Source organism: Hypanus sabinus, chromosome 4 (genome assembly GCF_030144855.1).
Source record: "Hypanus sabinus isolate sHypSab1 chromosome 4, sHypSab1.hap1, whole genome shotgun sequence".
Classification (NCBI taxonomy): domain Eukaryota; kingdom Metazoa; phylum Chordata; class Chondrichthyes; order Myliobatiformes; family Dasyatidae; genus Hypanus; species Hypanus sabinus.
The window spans coordinates 116,122,216-116,142,550 of record NC_082709.1 but is presented as its reverse complement, the minus strand read 5'-3'; the positions used below and the strand labels follow the sequence as shown (position 1 = coordinate 116,142,550).

Below are 20,335 nucleotides of genomic sequence, written 5' to 3'. Positions count from 1 at the left end.
TTTTGAAGGGTCCATGAACACCAACTCATTATTCACCTTTTGCACTATTTATTTTGTAACATATAGTAATGTTTGTTTTGCACTGTACTACTGCTGTAGCAAAACAAATATCATGGCACGCCATTGATAATAAATCTGATTATGAATTTGAATGCAAGTTAGTGAATTTTAGCAGTGGATTACCATTCCATATTCAGCACCTGCTGTGGATCACTGTTCCATTTTAGCATCTGTATTGGATCACTGGCCCGCTCAAAAACCTGATTCTGATTCACTCTTGATGCCAGGAGAGGACCACAGCCGGTCTCTCAACCCCCACCCCCCAGACAAGGGTCGACAGTGGCTCGCCCCACGCTTCCACCTCACTCAGGGTGATGAATGGATTCCCTCTTTCGACAGTGGATCTCTCCTCGACAGTGGATCTCTCCTCGGCGTCGACAATACATCTCTCCCGGTGTCGGTGCAGTTGGCATCTTGTTGTCCTGTTTCCGTGCGGTGCAACATGTGGCTCTCCTCCGCGAGCCGCCCAGCGGTGTGAGTCATCCATGCACGCGATGGTCCTGACGTTGCGGTTACGCAGTGGAACATGGCGGTTTGCTAGAGAGGTGACTGCTGCGGAGCCGAGCGGTTTCCATTGCGGGTGAGCAAGGGCTAGAGTCGGGGCCGAGTGGTCGGTTGGCTCTTCGATGTGCGCGGCTGTCGGGTACGGTGCGGTCACCCGGGTTACGAGCTGGAAGCTCCGCACCCCGACTTCACTCCACGAGCGATAACCGTTGCCGCGGCTCGCGGCTCGCGCCTCGCGCCTGTCTGGGAATGAAGCAACGCAGCGCCAGCCCGAGCCTCAGACCCGCGCCCCTCCTCGCGGGGGCAACATGCAGCCTCGCGCCCTCGCTTCACATTTCCTAGGAGCCCGAGATCGAGGTGCAGCCAGCAGCACGGTGGCCGCATCTGCGGGATGCGAACCGAGGAGCTGTCCTGGTTGCGGCCGGGTAACCTCCGTGAATTGTATTTTCCACCAACCCGCTGATGAGCAATTTTATAGTTCGATTAATTGACACTGCTAACAGTGTCGTGGGATTTTTATCCTTTTACCTGTTGACATGTGCTTGAAGTACATCTATTGAGTATTTTGCTTCAAAGCGTTTGCGTAGTTCTGCCTTTTTTCGCATTTTGTTCCTTGGTCTTATTTTGCTTGAGTGTAAGCCGTTGCTTTGCTCAAACTGCTTTTTTAGTAGGTAAGGTAAATTATATACTTTTGAATTTGACCTGTTTCCAAAACTAGTCGGAAGTCACAGATCTTAATTTATTAAATTGCGGATTTAATTTGTGTTGAAAAGCTGCGTGCCCTTTATCTAGTTAAGAAACCTGCATAATTGCGATGAAATCATTAACTCATGGATGTATATTCTAATAACTTTATGACATCTTAGCTATTGCTTGAATTTCAAAATAATGATAGCAAGTTATCCCTGCTAATTTTCAGTGAAAATTACTAATAAAATGGGAATTAACTATTGTAATCTGGAACAATAACACATTTAGAAGTATCAGGAGCTATCCTCTTGAGAGAGATTTTTTTGTTACATATTTGTTTTATGTTAACTGAAATTTCAGAATCACTGATTCACTGCAGTGTCCTTTTAATTTGTTCTGTTAAATAAGTCAGTGCGCCAATCCCTGTCATGCAAGCGACCTACTTCTATTTCTGTTGTTTTTTGCTATTAACTGGCCAGTAGAGAGTCTTTGACCTACAAACAGAACACTGGATCTAAGCAGTAAGTCAGAGTGCATATCTGTAGAGAGGTTCAAAAATTCACATTTTGTGGTGACATCCTTTCAAAATGCCCTTTGATAGTGGCATAGAGGATTCAGTTATTTTTGTTTGGAATAAAACATAATTCTTTTGGTGGGTGTGAATTTGTGAACTTTTATGATTAAGTGGTAAGGTTATTTACCTGATTTAGGGAAGTAAGGAAAAGTTATCATGTTTTTTTCCTCTCCTGAATATGTTCAAATTTAATTTGAATTAAGTGGCTGAATAAATCTGCTCATTGAAATAGAAGCCAGAGAGGTAAATAGATATAAAGGTCTAAATAAATAATTAACATATGGAATACTGAATTTTGCAGTGTTGTTTGAAAGAAAATAGACCTATTCAGTGATTATTACAGTTATACAGTTATGACTTCATGTGATGATAGGATTTGACAAATGAGAACAGTTGAAAATGGAATTGGAAGTGGTGACTGCTGAAGCTTTGCTTCTGATTCATTGCAAAGAAATAAATACAACCACGTTCAGTTCTTTAGTTTAAAAATAAAGTCTGTTTTCTAATCTAAAGAAGTTTAAGCTAATAGTCTGCACCATTTAATGTGCTCTCCCTTCCATCAAACAAACTATGCAGTTTGTAATCCAGAAGATGTTCAAGTGAATTTCTGAAATATTCAGACATTTTGAATACAGATGTGTTCATAATTGTTTAATATTGACAATTTTCAGTGAACATTCGACAAGAAAAGGTTAGAAGTACTTCTAATTAAAGATGGTCAAACATGCGAAGGATTTATGACCTATTATTGGCTGTCAAGTAACAGTGATTCAAGTATGTTGTCACAAATGGTAATGACTACAATATATTTTGTATCCAGTTGTTTAGTTGCGCGATTGATTTTGCAATCCCTGGAGTGACAGGGATAATATGAAAAAAATTATCCATATTGATGTTTTTGATTGGAGTAGGCTAAAGGGTAGTGGAAAGGTGCAAAGTATGGTATTATGGTTGCCTTCTAATACAGTGGATTCCAGTTAATTGGAGCAGCTGCATATTTAAGACAACTTTTAAAGAACAAAAATGAATCAAGAAAATAGTTGGGATTCCCTTTGTTTATTTGGGACACGATGCAGCTTAACTAGGGCAGGAAACCGTTGCCGAACAGTTTCTAACTCGCATTAATTGCATGTACTTGCCTGGCCATTGGGCACTACATCACACTTGAAGCAGTTTTAAAATAGCATCAATTGCATATATCTGTCTTCATAAAGCAACAATTTTTTGTCACTGATGGTTGTTGAGAAATAAAAAGTATGGAAATTCAGAACATTTTGCTCATTGTGGTTTCAAGTAATCAGGCTTGGAGGTGCCCAGAAACAACTGGGAGTGAAAATGCAACTATTTCATGACTTCAGCAAGTTAGGAACTATGAAGAATTTGAAGGTATCAACGATCATCTTGAATGTTATAATTAAAATGAATATTTGCAGGATACAATCATCAAAAGTGCTGTATGAAGGCTGTCCATCATTTGCACTAGGTGTTTGTGCTGATTTTGTTAATTTGCAGTCAAAATGCAACATGGATGAATTCCTTTGTTGGTAAGTATTAGGAACTTATACACGGTTTGAAAGTACTGTAGCAGTGTTTTTATTTTTCTGTATTTCATTAAATACTTAATTCCTTACTCAGTTAAATGGCAGTTTGTCTTTTTTTATATTTTTAAACTATTTCCATGAAACTTAAGCTAATTGGGCCAGCCGTTTATTTGACCCAGAATGTACTGGTACTGATGTGTCCTGATTAGCCTGAATCCACTGTAGCTGCATTTAACTTGTGAAACTTTACTGTTAAGATATGTAATTTCAAATGTTGCTAGAGTGTTTGAAAAAAAAGAAAAAAAATTGGCAAATTATTTTATAATTTATATTCATTGCTTTCTTTTTTGGCTGAGATTTCTTAAAATATCCTGTGTAATTAGCAGAAAAAAGCATTTTTTCCAGTTTGACTTCTGACTAGTTGCTATCATATGTGCTTATTTTTCAATCCTTGCTGATGCTTCTTTATATTGAGTAGTATTTGAGATGTTGCTAATATTTATTACAAACCATGTCGTCTGCTATTAGTACCAGTTTTCACATTTGCAAGGTATACCACAGCAGTCTAATTATAATATACCAAGGCAAAGGCAAGATGTTAAGGCACATGAGATCAAGAAATCAAGTTTTAAGGGGTGTTAAAGAAATATAAATTGAAACTGGGAATTTCAGTGTCTAGTACCAAGATGACTGAGGTACTGTCATCAGTTGTAGGCAGAGGAGTGGAGGATGTGGGAGATATCAAAATAACAGTAAAACTGAATTATTTGGGGGATTGTACAGAGATGGAAAAGGCTGAGTAGGCAAAGGAATAGTATTAGTACTATGAACAAACAGCATAATACCCGTCTTTCCATTGTTTATTTGGATGAAGTCCCAGTCCATCAAGTAGTGGATGTGGGAAGTTGTCTAATGGTACAAACTTTGGTGGCCTTGTGAGAAATGGGAGTGAGGCAGAGCTGGTTATTGTCAGTGTATGATGGATCCCAACATTGCTTTGGCTTTTGCTGTACAGCAAACATGTTGAGAAATTAATGATCCAAGGTTAGTTATTTGGTTGTAGGGCTTTGCCCCAGAGAAATTAATCCCGAGGAGAGGAGAAATCAATGCTGGAGGTTCTATGGCAGGAACCAATTTGTTATGACTGTACAGCAAGATAAAAAGGAAGAGGTTTTGGAGGGGATGAGACCTACAATCACAGTCACATAAGATCGATGTCCTACTTTTCACTGACAATCTTATTAGAAAAAACATGTAACAAAACAGTGTCCCACAAATTCTGGCATAATTTTGGATTTACAGTTTTTGAGTTTGAATAGGTATTTAATTATAGATAATGTTGGTTCTGTTAGAACACTAAGTCATTACAGCTCAAGATTCTGTCAGTCCCATTCCCGTGCTTTACCCCTATATCCCTGCAAGTTTATTTTCATCAACTGCCTGACCGATTTGCTTTTGAAATACTTGATCACTTCTGCTTCCATCAGCCCAGTGGACAGTGAATCCCAGACTCTCACTATCATCTACATAACATATGTTCTTGTGTCAATTCATTTCTCTTGTTTAAATATCCCTCATTAGGTATTGGAAACAGTTCTTTTGACTGCTTCATCTAAACCTGTTTAATCTTGTAAGCTGTAAAATTTGCCTTCAAACTCCTTTTCTCTCAAGGGGAACAACTATAGTTTTCTACAAAACTAACATTGTAGCTAAAATCCCTCATCCCTGCAGCTGTTTTGGTAAGTCTTTTCTGCATACTTTCTTTCAAAGGTATTTACATGCATTCCAGTGAAATGACAAGAACTATGTATTCATTTCTTTATGGATATCAGTAATAATAGCCTTCACAAAATGAAGCAGGAAGTTCATTGTGTAGTTTTTTGTTGACTAAGGCCACCAGCTGCAGAAGAAATCAAAGTAGGCCATTCTAGCCTACTTATTTATTTGGATCAAAGATCCTCTGATATATTGGCTGTATTTGCTTAGTATTATTCTATTCCCTTGCTGTCATTGCATAACAAAAATCTGTTATCAGAGGGAAAATTTTTGAACAATTTTGGAGGAGTTTATTTTTGGATAACCTTTTTAAAATTAAACAGCAATATTTCTGTAGGTAAATATAAATAACTTCTTTGCAAATATGATTAAAAACTGATGCCACCACGAAATGTCTTACAGAGAACGTAACAATCCAGTATGTGAAACTCAGAGAAAATCAGGGGTAGTTGCCTCTTAAAAAATAATGTCTTGTTGAGACAACATTTAAAGTTCACATTTGATTGAAGCGGATTTGAGAAATATGGTCAAATTTGTCTGCCTATTCCGTGTGGATGTAAATTACTTAATTTCCTTATCCCTCGGGCAAGTAACATTGGACATTTACAAGAATAAGTAGTCTGTAATATGAATGACATTTTCAGTCCTCCAGTTGTAATTTAAAAATAGAATCAGGTAACTAAAGGTTATTTGTCTCAGTTAGGTAATCTTAAATACATTCCTTTGTAAAAGTATTCTGTTTTTCTTAAACAAGATCTAGATTGACCTAAATAATATATGACGTGTTTATTCTTTCAACAAAATGTGTGCAGTCAACTGCTTTTGAGATGATGGCCATTTGTCAATTTCAAATGGACTGAAAGGACCTTTAGAGGTGGTCATCAGATTTTTTTTAAATGCTGTAATTTTTGTCACAAAATGGAGGAAATAGTTACAATGACAAGAGATTAGTTTAAATTAGGTAGAGATAAAATTTAAGTTGAAGCTTTGGAGGTGCAAGGTAAGATAGGGTGACAATTGAAGTGCCGATTTTGTTTATTTATAGTTCTGTGCTAATATTCTATTAATAAAGCTATTTTTGAAGCTATTCCTGATTTTTGAGTACAAACAAGTTATATCCAACATTAAGTTAGTATGTGCAAACCTCCTGATTGCTGCAAGTGGGAATTGTCCCAAACCTGACAATGGTCCAACAGTTAATTGTATAGCTCAAGTAGATTTTTTATCTGGTAAACTGGAAATAAATCAAACATACAAATACCACATTGAATGTTTTTGTATGCATTGGAAAGAATGCACTTAGGCAGTCAGCCAGGCTAACTTTCTTTCACTTCTGTCAGTTCTGAGATGGCTCGTGAATCTGAAGAATCTGCAAACTTTGCCTCAGATGGGAGAGGTTGAGTTTGAGGAATGTAAATGGGTTGTTTAGGTTCTTGCGTGCTTCTGTTTGTGTTTCACATCTTTGTGCTCCTTTGTAGGGACTTCAGTTGCTCTGTGTCTTCTGCCTAGAGTGAGCTATATACCATATGAAGTGTTTATTCTTTCAGCAAAATGAGTGCAGCACTTCATTAGGAGCAAGAGTGTATCCAACTTGCTGCCTATAACGTCTTCTAAGGCTACTATGATAATTTATCGGGTTGCAGAGTTAGTGATCTAGGAAAATTCAGTATTTTCAGTTCCATCACATGTCCTGATAAATAATAATTACTGTCCTTTAAACCAGGTAAAAATAGTGATATGTAGATTTCAATGTCACTTTGAGTGGTGCTGAGCAAATGATCATTTTAAAATAGTGAGAATCTTGTTTTGTGTTCTTGGAAATTGTGTACTATTAATGGAAGCTTCTTTCAGGATTCTAATGACAAGCATGCCTATTGAAAGCTGATTAATTGTGGTCAGAGCCTCAGTGCTGTTGGTCTTAGTCTGGGAAAGGATACTAGCATTAATTTTCCATTCCTCCTAGTGGATTTGGGGGAAACTGCATAGGGTAATAGTTTTGAGGTGGCCATAAAAATGAATTAGGCCACTTGGCTCAAGTCTACTCCGCTTTTTTTAATCATATCTGATTTATTATCCCTCTCAACCCAGTTCTACCTTTTCCACTTAACCTTTGATGCCCTTACTAAACAAGAACCTATCAACCTCAGATTTAAATGTACCCAATGACTTGGCCTCTGGTGAAAAATATTTCTCCTCATTACAGTTCTGAGGGGATGTTCTATTCTAAAGCTGTGCCATCTAGTCCTTGCTCCCCCACTATTGGAAGCATCATCTCCACATCCACTCTATCTAGGCCTTTCAGTATTCTATAGGTTTCAATGTGATCCCTCCACATGCTTCTGAACTTCATCAAATACAGGCTCAGAGCCATCAAACTCCCTTTGTGCATTAACCCTTTTATTCCTGGGATAATTCTCACTTGTTTGACCATTCTTGCAATCTGCACAAGTCCTGCAGACTCTCTGCTTTCTGAACCTGGTTTAAACCCTCCTCAACAGCTCTCACAAACCTGCCTATTAAGTCCAGGTGTAACCAATCCTTTCTGTACAAGTCATACCTTCCCCTGAAGTGATTCCAATGATGCACAAATCTGAAACCTTGCCTCCTGCACCAATTCCTCAGCCAAAGCTTTCTATTTTTACTCTCACTGACATGTGGTACAAGGCAGCATTCCAGAGATTCCTACTCTTGAGATTTTGTATGTTTAGCTTTCTGCCTAACCATCTATATGAGCTCTTCAGGACCTCATACCTTTTCCTACTTTTGTTGTTGGTACCAATGTGTACCATGACTTCTGGCTGTTCATCCTCCCCTTTCAGAATGCTGTGGATATGATCTGAGATATCCCTGAGCCTGGACCTGGGAGGCAGAATAGCATCCAGAAGTTTCTTTCACAACCATAGAATCTCCCATCTGTTCCCCTAATGATTGTATCCTTTATCATACCACTTTTTTTTCTCCCCTATGCCTCTGAATCACAGGACTCAACCCAGTGAAGCTTACAAAAACAGAGGGCTATGTTCTAAAGAAATTATAGGCAGTTTCTAGAGTAGGTTACATGGTCAGCACAACATTGTGGGCTGAAGGGCCTGGAATGTGCTGTAGATTCTGTGTTCAATGCCAGAGACCTAGTTGCAGCTTTCCATGGTAGGTTATTCTTCCTCCCTCCTCCCCCCCCCCCCCCACAGTATAGTTGTTACTGAGAGGAACAGCCACAGGGGTACTCTGCACTGTCTGCCTATTTCCTTTCCCTCTCCTGACAGTCACCCAGCTACCTGCCTCCTACATCTTAGGTGTGATTGCATACCTGTAGCTCAACTCCTTATTCTCCAGCGTCATCAAGCTCCAGCTTGTTCCCTAACATGGTGTATAAGGAGCCAGACTTCTTGGAGATATAGAAATCAGGGACACAGAAGATCTCCCAGATCTTGCATGAGGAGCACTCTGCTGCCCTGGGGTACATTGTTGCTGCTCTAGATAGGCACTAACAAAGAAATGGACAGAAACTGAGCATAGCCACACCCTCCTCTTAACCAATACTCTATAAGCTAAAGCCTCAGTTCCCCAGTCTGACCCTGTCCTATTCCAACAATGACTGCTCTGCTTAAGCCTCCTTTTTATTGGCTCAGATGAAACTCAAATGCAATGAGATTTGCTCTTTCATTGGTTCCTGGTCTTGCCCAGGCCTTGCCTTTACTACTACAAGGTGAGTCTACTCCAAAGTGAATCTTTTGACTAGTTCAAAAGATTTTTGAACTAGTTTTGCATCCCAGTTGTTGGGGTGCAAGTGTTCTGTGTAGGACCTTGACCTTCCTGATGTGTAGCAGTTGAGACTCATTCTCTCAGAAATGATATTGAAGGAATGAACATTTGAAGCTTACCTTCAGAATGTGCACATATGCAGGAGCTCTCTGTATCACATAACTTGAGAAAATTGAGCCATGGTAGAGCAATATCCAATGTCTTGCAGAGAGAATGTGTTCCAGTGTGAAGATTGTTGGAGCCAAATGAAATATTGTAGCAAGGAGTATTGAGAAGTTGGTAGATACATAAAAGTAGCCTTGCTGGGCACAGGCTGCACAAGCACCAAGTCTTTGTTTTTAAGGGATGTGGTTTGCATGTTGTGGAGTGGATTAACACAAGAAAACAGGAGCAGAAGGCCACCTCACCCTTCAAACTTGTCCTGGCATTCAATATGGATAGAAATGGTGTATGCTGGCGGTGGCTTCTCTTCTATGTCAGTTCTCTGCAGCCATAATTTTCTGTCTTTCAGAATTTTATCTACTCCAACTTAAATATTTGTAAGGACTTGTTCTCCACAACCCTCTGGGTTGAGAGTTCCAGAAACTCATTATCTACTGTGAAAAGAAATTTCTATGTACAGCCATTTTAAATGACCATATTAGGTAACAATGTCCCCATGTTCAAGACTCCCCAGTAGTGAAGTATGTTATTTTAAGCTTTCCTAAATGGTTAGTTACTTTGTCTTTTATTATTGATTCTTCCATCATCAATAGGTATTATACTAACTGTCTTATAGTTCCAATCAAGAGAAAATCTGCTGAAAATCCAAACAACATACACAAAATGCTGGAGGAACTCAGCAGGCCAGGCAGCATCTACAGAAAACAGCACAGGCCACGTTTCCAGCCAAGATCCTTCAGCAGTTCTCCGCTTTTGTCTTTCTCTCTTTTTAAACAAAGGAATAGTGCTTGCTGTTTAGAACGATATAGTGCTCCTTCGGCCCATCTAGTCTGTGCCAAACTTAATCTGTCTAGTCTCATTGACCTGCACCCAGGCCACAGTCCTCCATACCCCTCCCATCCATGTACCAATCTAAATTTCTCTTAAATGTTGAAATCAAACCCGCATCCACTTCCGCTGGCAGCTTGTTCCACACTGTCGCAACCCTCTGAGTGAAGAAGGTCCCCCTCACGTCTGCTTAAACATTTCACCTTTCACCCTTAGCCAATGACCTCTAATTCTAGTCTCACCCAACCTCAGCTGAAAAAGCCTACTTGCATTTACCCCATCTATACCTTTCATAATTTTGTATCTCTATCAAATCTTCCCTCATTCTTTGCTCCAGGGAATAAAGTCCTAACCTATTCAACCTTTCCATATAACTCTGATCCTCAAGTCCTGGCAATATCCTTGTCAATTTTCTCTGCATTCTTTCATTCTTATTGACATCTCTCCTACAGGTGGGTGACCAAAACTGTACATGATATTCCAAATTAGGCCTCACTGACATCTTATACAACTTTAACATAGAATCCCAACTCCTATACTCAGCATTTTAATTTGTGAAGGCCACTGTGCCAGAAACTTTCTTTATGACCCTATCTACCTGTGATGCCACTTTCAAGGAATTATGGATCTTTATTCCCAGATCACTTAGTCTGCCACACTCCTTAGTCTGCCCTACCTCTTATTGTGTATGTCCTTCCCTGGTTTGTGCTCCCAAAGTGCAACACCTCACACTTGTCTGCATTAAATTCCATCTGCCATTTTTTAGTCAATTTTTCCAGCTAGTCCAGATCCCGCTGCAAGCTTGGATGGTCTTACTTGCTGTCCACTACACTCCTAATCTTGGTGTCATCAGCAAATTTGCTGATCCAGATCACTAATGCAGATGACAAACTGCAATGGACCTAGCACCTATCCCTGCGGCACACTACTTGTCACAGGCCTCCTGTCAGAGAGGTAACCATCTACTACCACTCTCTGGCTTCTGCGAAGCCAGCATCTAATCCATTTTTTTTTACCTTATCATGAATACCGAGTGACTAGATGTTCTTGTCCAACGTCCCATGTGGGACTTTGTCAAAAGCTTTGCTAACGTTCATGCAGTCTGCCTTTTCTTTCCTGGTAACTTCTGCAAGAAATTCTGTAAGATTGGTCAGACGCAAGCTACTACACTCAAAGCCATGCTGACACTACTCAGTCCTTATCAAGTTTCTTCTATATATAGTCCCTTAGAATATCCTCCAATAATTTACCCACTACTGATGTCTGGCTCACCAACATCTATTTTCCTGTCTTTTTCTTAGAGCCTTTCTTAAACAAGAAAACAACCTTATCTACCCTCCAGCACTTCACCTGTGGCAAAAGTCAGTTTAAACTTCTCTGCTGAGGCCCCTGCAATTTCTGCACTAGTCTCTTCCAGGGTCTGAGGGAGTATTTTGTCAGGTCCTGGGGACTTGTACACTCTAATGTACCTCAAGACAACAAACACCTCCCCTCTGTAATCTGTATATAGTCCATGACCTCACTGCTGCTTTGCCTCATTTCTATAGACTCTTGAGTCTGTCTCTTGAGTAAATACAGATGCAAAAAATCCATTTAAGATCTCCACCCCCCCCCCCCCCCCCCAAATATCCTTCAGTTACAGGCATAGATGACCACGCTGATCTTCTAGAGGACCAATTTAGTCTTTTGCTATCCTTTTGCTCTTTATATATTTGTAGAAGGCCTTGGGATTCTCCTTTACCTTGTCTGCTAGAGCAACTTAATGTTTTCTTTGAGCCCCACTGAATTCTTTAAGTTATCTCTTGCATTTCTTATATACCCCATTTCTCCTTTGTTCCTGCCTGCTGTGCACATCATTTTTCTATCTCAAAGAGCAAGGTTCCCTAAGCCTGTATTCTTGGCATTTTATTCTGACAGGAATATACAAACTCTGTACTTCCAAAAGTACAGGTCTCCCACCTACCAAGTACACCTTTGCTGGAAAGCAAACAGTCCCGATCCACACCTATCAGATCCTTTCTGATTTAATAAAAACTGGCCTTTCTCCAATTTAGAATCTCAACCTGAAGACTAGACCTATCCTTTAATTATTTTGAGACTAATAGCAGTATGATCAGTAGGTACAAAGTGTTCCCCTACTCAAACTTCTGTCACCTGTCCTGTCTCATTCCCTAATGGGAGATCTAGCATCGCACTCTGTCTAGCAGGGACCTGTATGTACTGATTAAGGAAACTTTCCTGAACATATCTGGCAAGCTATTCCATCCAGCCTTTTTACAGTATGGGAGTCCCAGTCAACACGTGGAAAGTTAAGATCACCTATTGTCACACCCTAGTGTTTGTTGCAACAATCTGCAATCTTTGTACAAGTTTGCTCCTCTAAATCTCACTGACTGTTGGGAGATCTACAATATAATCCCTTTAATGTGGTCATCCATTTCTTATTCCTCAGTTCCACCCATCTGGCCTCAGTGGATGAGAGTTCTGCAGTGACTAGTAATGCCTGTCGTAACTAGTAATGTCTGGCCTACCTACCCCCTTAATCATTCTTGCTCTATCACATCTAAAACAATGGAACCCTGGAACATTGAACTGCCAGTCCTGCCTGTCCTGCAAACAAGTCTCATTAATGGCTACAATGTCATAATAATATGTGATGATCCATGTCCCACTCTCACATGCCTTTCCTACAGTACTCCATACATTGAAGTACACACAACTCAGAATATGAGTCCCACCATGCTCAACCTTTTGATCCTTATTTTGTAGATTTAACAGCATCTCTCTCCAAAACCATTCCATTATCTGCTCTGGTTCCCATCCCTCTGCAACTCGAAATACCCCTTCGTAACACTAGGAAGCCTTCCCGCAAGGATCTTGGTCCCCTTCCAGTTCAGGTGCAAACTGTTCTTTCTATACAGTTCCCACCTTACCTGGAAGAGAGTCCAATGATCCAAAAATCTGAAGCCCTCCCTCCTGCATCATCTCCTTAGCCATGTGTTAAGCTGTATGATCTTCCTATATTTGTCCTCACTAACATGAGGCATGAGCAATCCTGAGATCACAACCCTGGAGGTCCTGTCCTTTAACTCAGCACCTAACTCCCTGAACTCACTTTGAAGGACCTTGTCATCCTTCCTTCCCATGTCATTGGTACTGATGTGGACCATGACCTCTAGCTTACTCACCTTTCCATTTAAGAATGCTGTGAACTCAATCCGAGGTGTCCCTGAACCTCCTATCTTTTCCCTTGACCAATGAGTTCCCTATCACTTCAGCTCGCCTCTTCTTCCACCTTCTCTTCTGAGCCACGAGCTGGATTCTGTGCCAGGAACCTAAGCATTGTGGCTTTCCTCTGTTAGGTTGTCCTCATCAGTATGCAAAGCAGTTGTTGAGGGGAACCATCACAGGTAATATGTGGTAGCTGTTTATTTCCTTTCCCCCTCCTGATAATCACCTGGTTACCTGTGTACTGCATCTCGGATGTAACTACCTCCCTTATGTCCTGCCAATCAACCCCTTAGCGAACCGAGTGATTCAGAGTTCACCTAATTGCAGTTCCAATTTCTTAACACAGTCTGAAAGAAGCTGCAGCTGGATGCACCTGCAGGTGTAGTTGTCAAGGATACTGGAGGCCTCCCTACCTTCCCACATCCTGTAAAAGGAGCTTTCCACTATCCTGCCTGGCATACCCACTGCTCTAACTATGCAATAAGAAAGAAAAAAAGAAAAAAAATATACTTGCAGCCTTTAACCCTTCCACCAAAGCCTCTATTATTTTCTGAACCTTTGGTATCCTCCTGGAACTTAGTGAGTTTTAGAAGATTTTAACCATTGGGTTCACTATGCCTGTAGCCACTCCTTTAAAACACCTGACAGCTGGCCGTTGGCTTCTGGTGATATGTCTCACTTTAGTTCAATGAGTTTCTCTCATACTTTGTCCCTTGTGTTTATAATTTTACAAGTTCATTCATATTGCAATTAACCCATTTGATGCCTTTGGGATATTTGCATTGTGTATCCCATGGGGAAGACTGATATTAAAACTTGTCTTAATGCAAGGGTAAATATTTGCTTCTGTTATTACAGCACCAGGATTATTCTCTGGAGGTCCCAAACATATTTGAACTATCCTCTTCTTTTTTGCATACTCATCAAAAATAGTGTTATTTTAACACTAGATGCAAGTTTTCTCTCAAAATCCATCGTTTCATGTTTTGTGAGCACTTTGCCTTTCATTGCTGATTTCTAAAAAAAATCCCATCCTCTGATCTATCATTAGCTCTTACCACTTTGTATGCTCTACTCCTCAATCCAACATTACCTTTGACCTCCTTTGTTAACTGAATGGTTTCTCTTCAAAATGCAGTCACTATATTTGGGGGTAAGCTTCTGTTGAGCATACTTATCAGCTGTTTTGAATATTGCTGACCTTTCTCTTTTCTTATTTACAAATTTCACTCTTAAACAAATTCACCCTCATACTGCTATAATTGCTCTTATTTAAGTTGACGATGCTAACCTTGGATATGAGGTATTTGCCTTCATTTAATTTAACATGTCATTACTTCTTAAGAAATTCTGAACCATAAAATATCTTCATAATTCTTCCCATTCTGCACAACCAAATATAAAAAAAGACTGTTCCTGAGTAGGTTTTGTTTCATGCCTTTCTAAGAAGTACTGCCTGTTGCACTGCACTCATCCTACAATGCCCCTGTCAGTTTGATTGTCCAATCAAACTTCAGATTAAAATGATAGCTTCAGTTTCCCGATTGAATGACCACACTTTAGGATCAAAAGACTCTTTCCATTGTGTTTTCTTTTCCTTACAATTCATAGTTCCCACCGAAACCCATTCCACATGAAGAGTTGTAATGATTTTTGATGACGCCAAAATTGAAAAGGGTCCTTCATGATCTCCATCCATTGATGTAATCAAAGGGTTTTGTGAGGTAAAAGAAAGTCATGTACATGTTGCTGTCTGCATCAGATTTTATCATAGAGTGTTGATCATGTCTTTTGATGGGCAGAATCTGTATTGTGATACTTTTGATGAGCTCTTTGGCCACTGAGGAAGATAGGTTAAGGCAGAGTTTTGCAGATTAGTTTTACAGTGGCAGGTAGCAGGGAGATTCCTCTATAATTATCACAATTGAACATCTCCTTTCTTGATGAGTGTCTCTCTATCACACTTCCTTTTTCCCCCAGATATGAATTTGTGTTGGAAATAGTTTTCTGCTATACCCTACTGATTCAGCAAGGATTTGGTTTGCTCCGGTTAATTTATTGTGTGGCTTATATAAATATCTAAACTAGAAAAGAAACAAAGAGAACCACTCAAGGTTGAGGGGAAACATTTGCTTGGATGCGGATAATGTGGGTGAGGTCCTTAATGAGTACTTTACATCAGTATTTTTCCGAGGGGAAGGACATGAAGGATATGAAGATCAGTGCTGAACATATTGATGTGCTAGGGCATTTTGAGGTAAAGGAGGAAGAGGTGGTCTTGGGTCTTTTAAAGAGCATTAAGGTGGATAAGTCCCCAGGGCCTGATGGCATATATTATACCCCATGATTGAGAGAGGCAAAAGAAGAGATTGCTTGGGCCTTGATCAATCTCTGCATATCCTCACTAGCCACAGGCAAGTAGTTGATGTTCCATTATTCAAGAAAAGAATTAGGCATAATCCTGGAAGCTGTAGACAGGTGAGTCTCACATCAGTGGTAGGGAAGTTACTGGAGAGAATTCTTTGGGATAGGATTTATGAGCATTTAGAAAACCATGGTGCAATTAGGGAGAGCCAGCATGGCTTTGTACAGGGTAAGTGATGTCTCACTAATATGATTGAGTTTTTTGACGAGGTGATGAGGGTGACTGATGAAGCTGTGGATGTTGTTTACATTGAATTTAGTAAGGTGTTTGACAAGGTCCCTAATAGGAGGCTCATCCAGAAGTTTAAGATGCATGGGATCCATGGTGAATTAGCCATTTGGATTTAGAATTGGCTTGTCCATGAAAGACCAGAGGTAGTGGTCGAAGGGGCTTATTCTAGCTGGAGGTCTGTGATTAGTAATGATCTGTGGGGATCTGTGCTGGGACCTCTGCTGTTTGTCATGTATGTAAATAACCTGGATGAAAATGTAGATGGGTGGGTTAGAAGTTTACAGATGATACGAACATTGGTGGTGTTGTGGATAGTATAGAGGACTGGAAAAAAATACAGCAGGATATAGCTCAGTTCTTTGGACCTCAGTGACTACACCAGGGTCATTATAGACTTTAATAAAACAGTTGAGGATGAGTGTGTCCCCGCAAAATCATTCAGGGTTTTCCACAATCAGAAGCCCTGGATGAACAATGAAATCTGGAGCCAGCTGAGAACCAGATCAGAGGCATTCATGTTGAGATCAAGAATGCTACAAGAGGTGCAGGTATGATCTCTGGAAGCCATCTCTTGGGCAAAGTGGAGATTATGAACTAGACTGGACTAAACAAAGGATGCTCAACAGCTGTGGCAGGTTTTGAATGCCAAAACCATCTACAAAGATAAATCTTGTGACTTTGGGGACAGTAGAGCATCACTTCTTGATGAACTTAATTCCTTTTATGTTCACTTTGACCACCAGAACAGGGAGGAACCATCATGCATCCCCATGTCTCCTCATGATCCTTTGGTCTCAATATCTGAAGATGACGTGGGCTGCCTTCAAGAGAGTGAATCCAAGGAAAGCATCCAGTCCACATTGAGTACCTGGCTGAGTACTGAAGACCTGTGCTGATCAACTGGTTGATGTATTCACAGGTATCTTCAACCTCTCACTCTGGCAGTTTGTAGTACACACCTGCTTCAAGCAGGCTTCAATCCTCCTAATTCCCAAGAAGAGCTTGGTAGCCTGTCTAAATGACTATCGCCCAATGGCACTTACATCCACAGTGATTTGAGAGGCTGGTGTTAGTATATAAACTACTGCCTGAATGGTAACTTGGATCTGCTGCTATTCGCCTACCAGAGCACCAGGTCTACAACAGTTTCTATCATGTTGGCTCTTCACACAACTCTGGAGCATCTGGACAACAAAGATACAATACATTAGAATGTTCCTTATTGAATACAGCTCAGCATTTAACACCATCATCCCCTCAAAGCTATCAGTAAACTCCAAGATTTCCTCAATTGCAGACCCCAGTCAGTTCGGATTGACGAAAACATCACCACCACAATCTCCATCAGCTCAGGATGTGTACAAAGCTCCTTGCTGTACTCATTTTACATCTATGACTGTGTAGCTAAGTACAGCTCCAGCACTATAGACAAGTTTGCTGATGACACCACTGTTGTGGGCTGTATCAAAGGTTGAAATGGATCAGCATACAGGAGGGAGATTGAAAACTGGGCTGAGTGATGTAATAACTACAACCTCTCACTCAATGTCAATAAGACCAAGGAAACCAGAGGTCTATAAGCCCATAATCATTAGAGGTGGACAGAGTCAGGAACTTCAAATTCCTGCAGGAACCTGTCCTGGACCCATCATATAAATACTGCAAAGAAAGCGCAATAGTGCTTCTACTTCCTCTGGAGTCTGCAGAGGTTCAGCATGTCATCGAAAACCTTTGCAAACTTCTATAGATGAGTGGTGAAAAGTGTGTTGACTGGCTGCATTACACCTGGTACCAGAGCACCAATGCCTTTGAGTGGAAAATCCTACAAAAGGTAGTGGATTGGGCCCAGTACATCACGGGTAATACCCTCCCAACGATTAGAGCACATCTATAGGAACGTTGCTGTAGAAAAGCAGCACCCATCATCAAAGATCCTCACCACCCAACAGTGCTGCTGCCATCAGGTAGAAGGTACAGGTGCCTCAGTACTAACACCATCAGGTTCAAGAACATTTGCTACCCCTCAACCATCAGGATCTTGACCAAAAGGGGAAAGCTACACTCATTTAAGGACTTGGTTATGTTGTTATTTCATGCTCGTCATTTATTGCTATTTTATCTGCAGTTGCACAGTTTGCAGTTTAAAGTTACTGTTCTATAGACTTGCTAAATTTGCCTGCAGAAAAAGAATCTCAGGGTTGTATGTGGTGTCAGGTAGGTACGCTGATATTGGCAGAGAAATGGCAGAGTTTAACCCCAACCAGATGTGAAGTGTTGCACGTTGGTAGGTCAAATGTAAAGACACAGTACAGGTATCCTTTGCTTTTCGAAAGTTCTGTGATGTGTGATGAGCAAACCAGGCTGAAATGGGGTCCAGAGTTGACCCCCCTGTGAACTATGCTGCTAACGAGAGAGAGAGAGAGATGGTTTAGTATTATGGCTTCTTCACTAATTGTTTACTTTGCTCCGAAGACACTTTTTTTGCCTGCTCGTGTGGTACCCCATCAGGGGAGATAAAAAGCAAGTCTGCTGAGACACAAGCAGACACACCACGGGACACTGAAAGAGCATTGTGCACCCACGCGAAGGTGGGGGTTTGGAGGATCGATTCGGGGGAATTGATCACAGTGTGTGAAGGCAGACCGGTGGGGGCTTGTGTGTGTGTCCACCCTCACCTGGGTGACAGGCTCACCACTGGAGAACAGTCTGGCCTGGTACGGAGGGGTCACAGTTGGTGACCAAAACGGGACAAGAAGACGACGGAAGGTTTGACTGCAACTGCATCACCTCTCACGCTCTCTCTCTCTCTCTCTCCGATGGTACAACAACTACCTCGACTTAAACTGAACTGAACTCTGCACCATCGTAAGACTATTCATTTACCCCTAGACTTCAATAGAGCTTGGTTTTGATTCCCATTTCCACACTTCTGTGTATATCATTGCTAACCTGTTTTTATATATTTGCATTTTAGATTACCGCATTACTTAGTTTTACTAATAAACACTATTAGTTACAGTAATACCAGACTCCCAACATATTATTCCGTTTCTGCTGGTTTGGTAACCCAGTCACAGGGTACGTGACAGTTCGCTTTATGCCACTTCGCTTTTACGAAAGACCTACATTAGTACCTGTTTTCGCTAACTGAAAGAAATCCGAAGAGGATTCTTGCTTTTATGAAAAAAGGCGAAAAGCGAAAATGGCGTTCAGCGTTTGTTTTACAGCAAGGCTTTATAGAGGCAGCGCACACCCCGAGCAGCAAGAGTAGCGCTGCCAAGCTCCTTCCCCAGGAACTACACTCAGCATCTTAGCATCAAGCCACCATAGCTTTGAACTGTGTCTGTGGGCATCTGTGTTTTATCTCGATTTATTTTGTGCTTCCGTTAGTAAGATGTGTCCTAAGGTATCTCAAAAGCCTAAGAGAGCTCATAAGAGTATTAACGCACAGTGTAAAACTGGACATAATTAAGCATTTCGATCGTAGCGAACACTTCCTATTGTGTTTCATTCACTTCCTGTTGTGTTTTGTTCACATCCAGGTGGTTGGAATACCCAAGTGATTTTTTTCTGAGTACATGAATGGATACTGCCGGCATTGCTTAAGTACGTGCCTGAGAGCATCTCTGCTTTATGTCGATTTATTTTGTGCATCCATTAGCAAAATGAGTTCTAAGGTATCGGAAAAGCCTGAAAGAGCTCTTGAGGGTGTTACACTTAATATAAGACTAGACTTAATTAAGCGTTTCGATCTTGGTGAACCAAGTAAGGACATAATGAGTTTGGCTGAGGAGGCTCGGGTTTGTGGAAGTTGATGAAGATGACGTTGAAGAGGTTCGCTGTAGTTTTTGAATATTGTGAGAAGATGCAGCTCCAAATCAGATGATAATGGCTTATATGAAGATGCTCTCTATGATAGCAGTGTAGAATTGCACCAATATGATTTGGGGAATTTTTGTTCTGGTGATAATATCTCCTCCTCGCTGACGATCCACACTGTTGCACCTTGGGTATGTGCTTTGCCCACTGCTCTAGTCTCTCTATACCCATGACTTCGTGGCTAGGCATAGCTCAAATGCCATCTATAAATTTGCTGATGATAGAACCATTGTTGGTAGAATCTCAGATGGAGTTGAGAGGGTGTACAGGAGCGAGATACGCCAACTAGTGGAGTGGTGTCACAGCAACAACCTTGCACTCAATGTCAGTAAGATGAAAGAGCCGATTGTGGACTTCAGGAAGGGTAAGATAAAGGAACACATACTCAGAGGGATCAGAGAGAGCGAGCAGTTTCAAGTTCCTGGGTGTCAAGATCTCTGAGGACCTAACCTGATCCCAACATATTGATGCAGTTATAAAGAAGGCAAGACAATGACTATATTACGAGTTTGAAGAGATTTGGTATAGATGTACTGTGGAGAGCATTTTGACAGACTGCATCACTGTCTGGTATGGGGGTCGGGCTACTGCACAGGACCGAAAGAAGCTGCATAGAGTTGTGAATTTAGTCGGCTCCATCTTGGGTACTAGCCTACAAAGTACCTAAGACAT

General features: G+C 40.8%; 1 protein-coding gene across 2 annotated transcripts in view; it reads left to right on the top strand.

Moving 5' to 3' along the window:
• The first annotated feature begins 241 nt into the window (after positions 1-241).
• Positions 242-20,335, top strand: part of cdkl5 (cyclin dependent kinase like 5) — a 202,894-nt gene continuing 182,800 nt past the window's right edge. Inside the window, exon 1 of one of the 2 annotated variants that reach the window (XM_059967969.1) lies at positions 242-640. The gene's annotated coding sequence lies outside the window, so the exon portion shown is untranslated. The remainder of the gene's footprint in view (positions 641-20,335) is intronic. The other variant, XM_059967970.1, reaches the window with a different exon arrangement.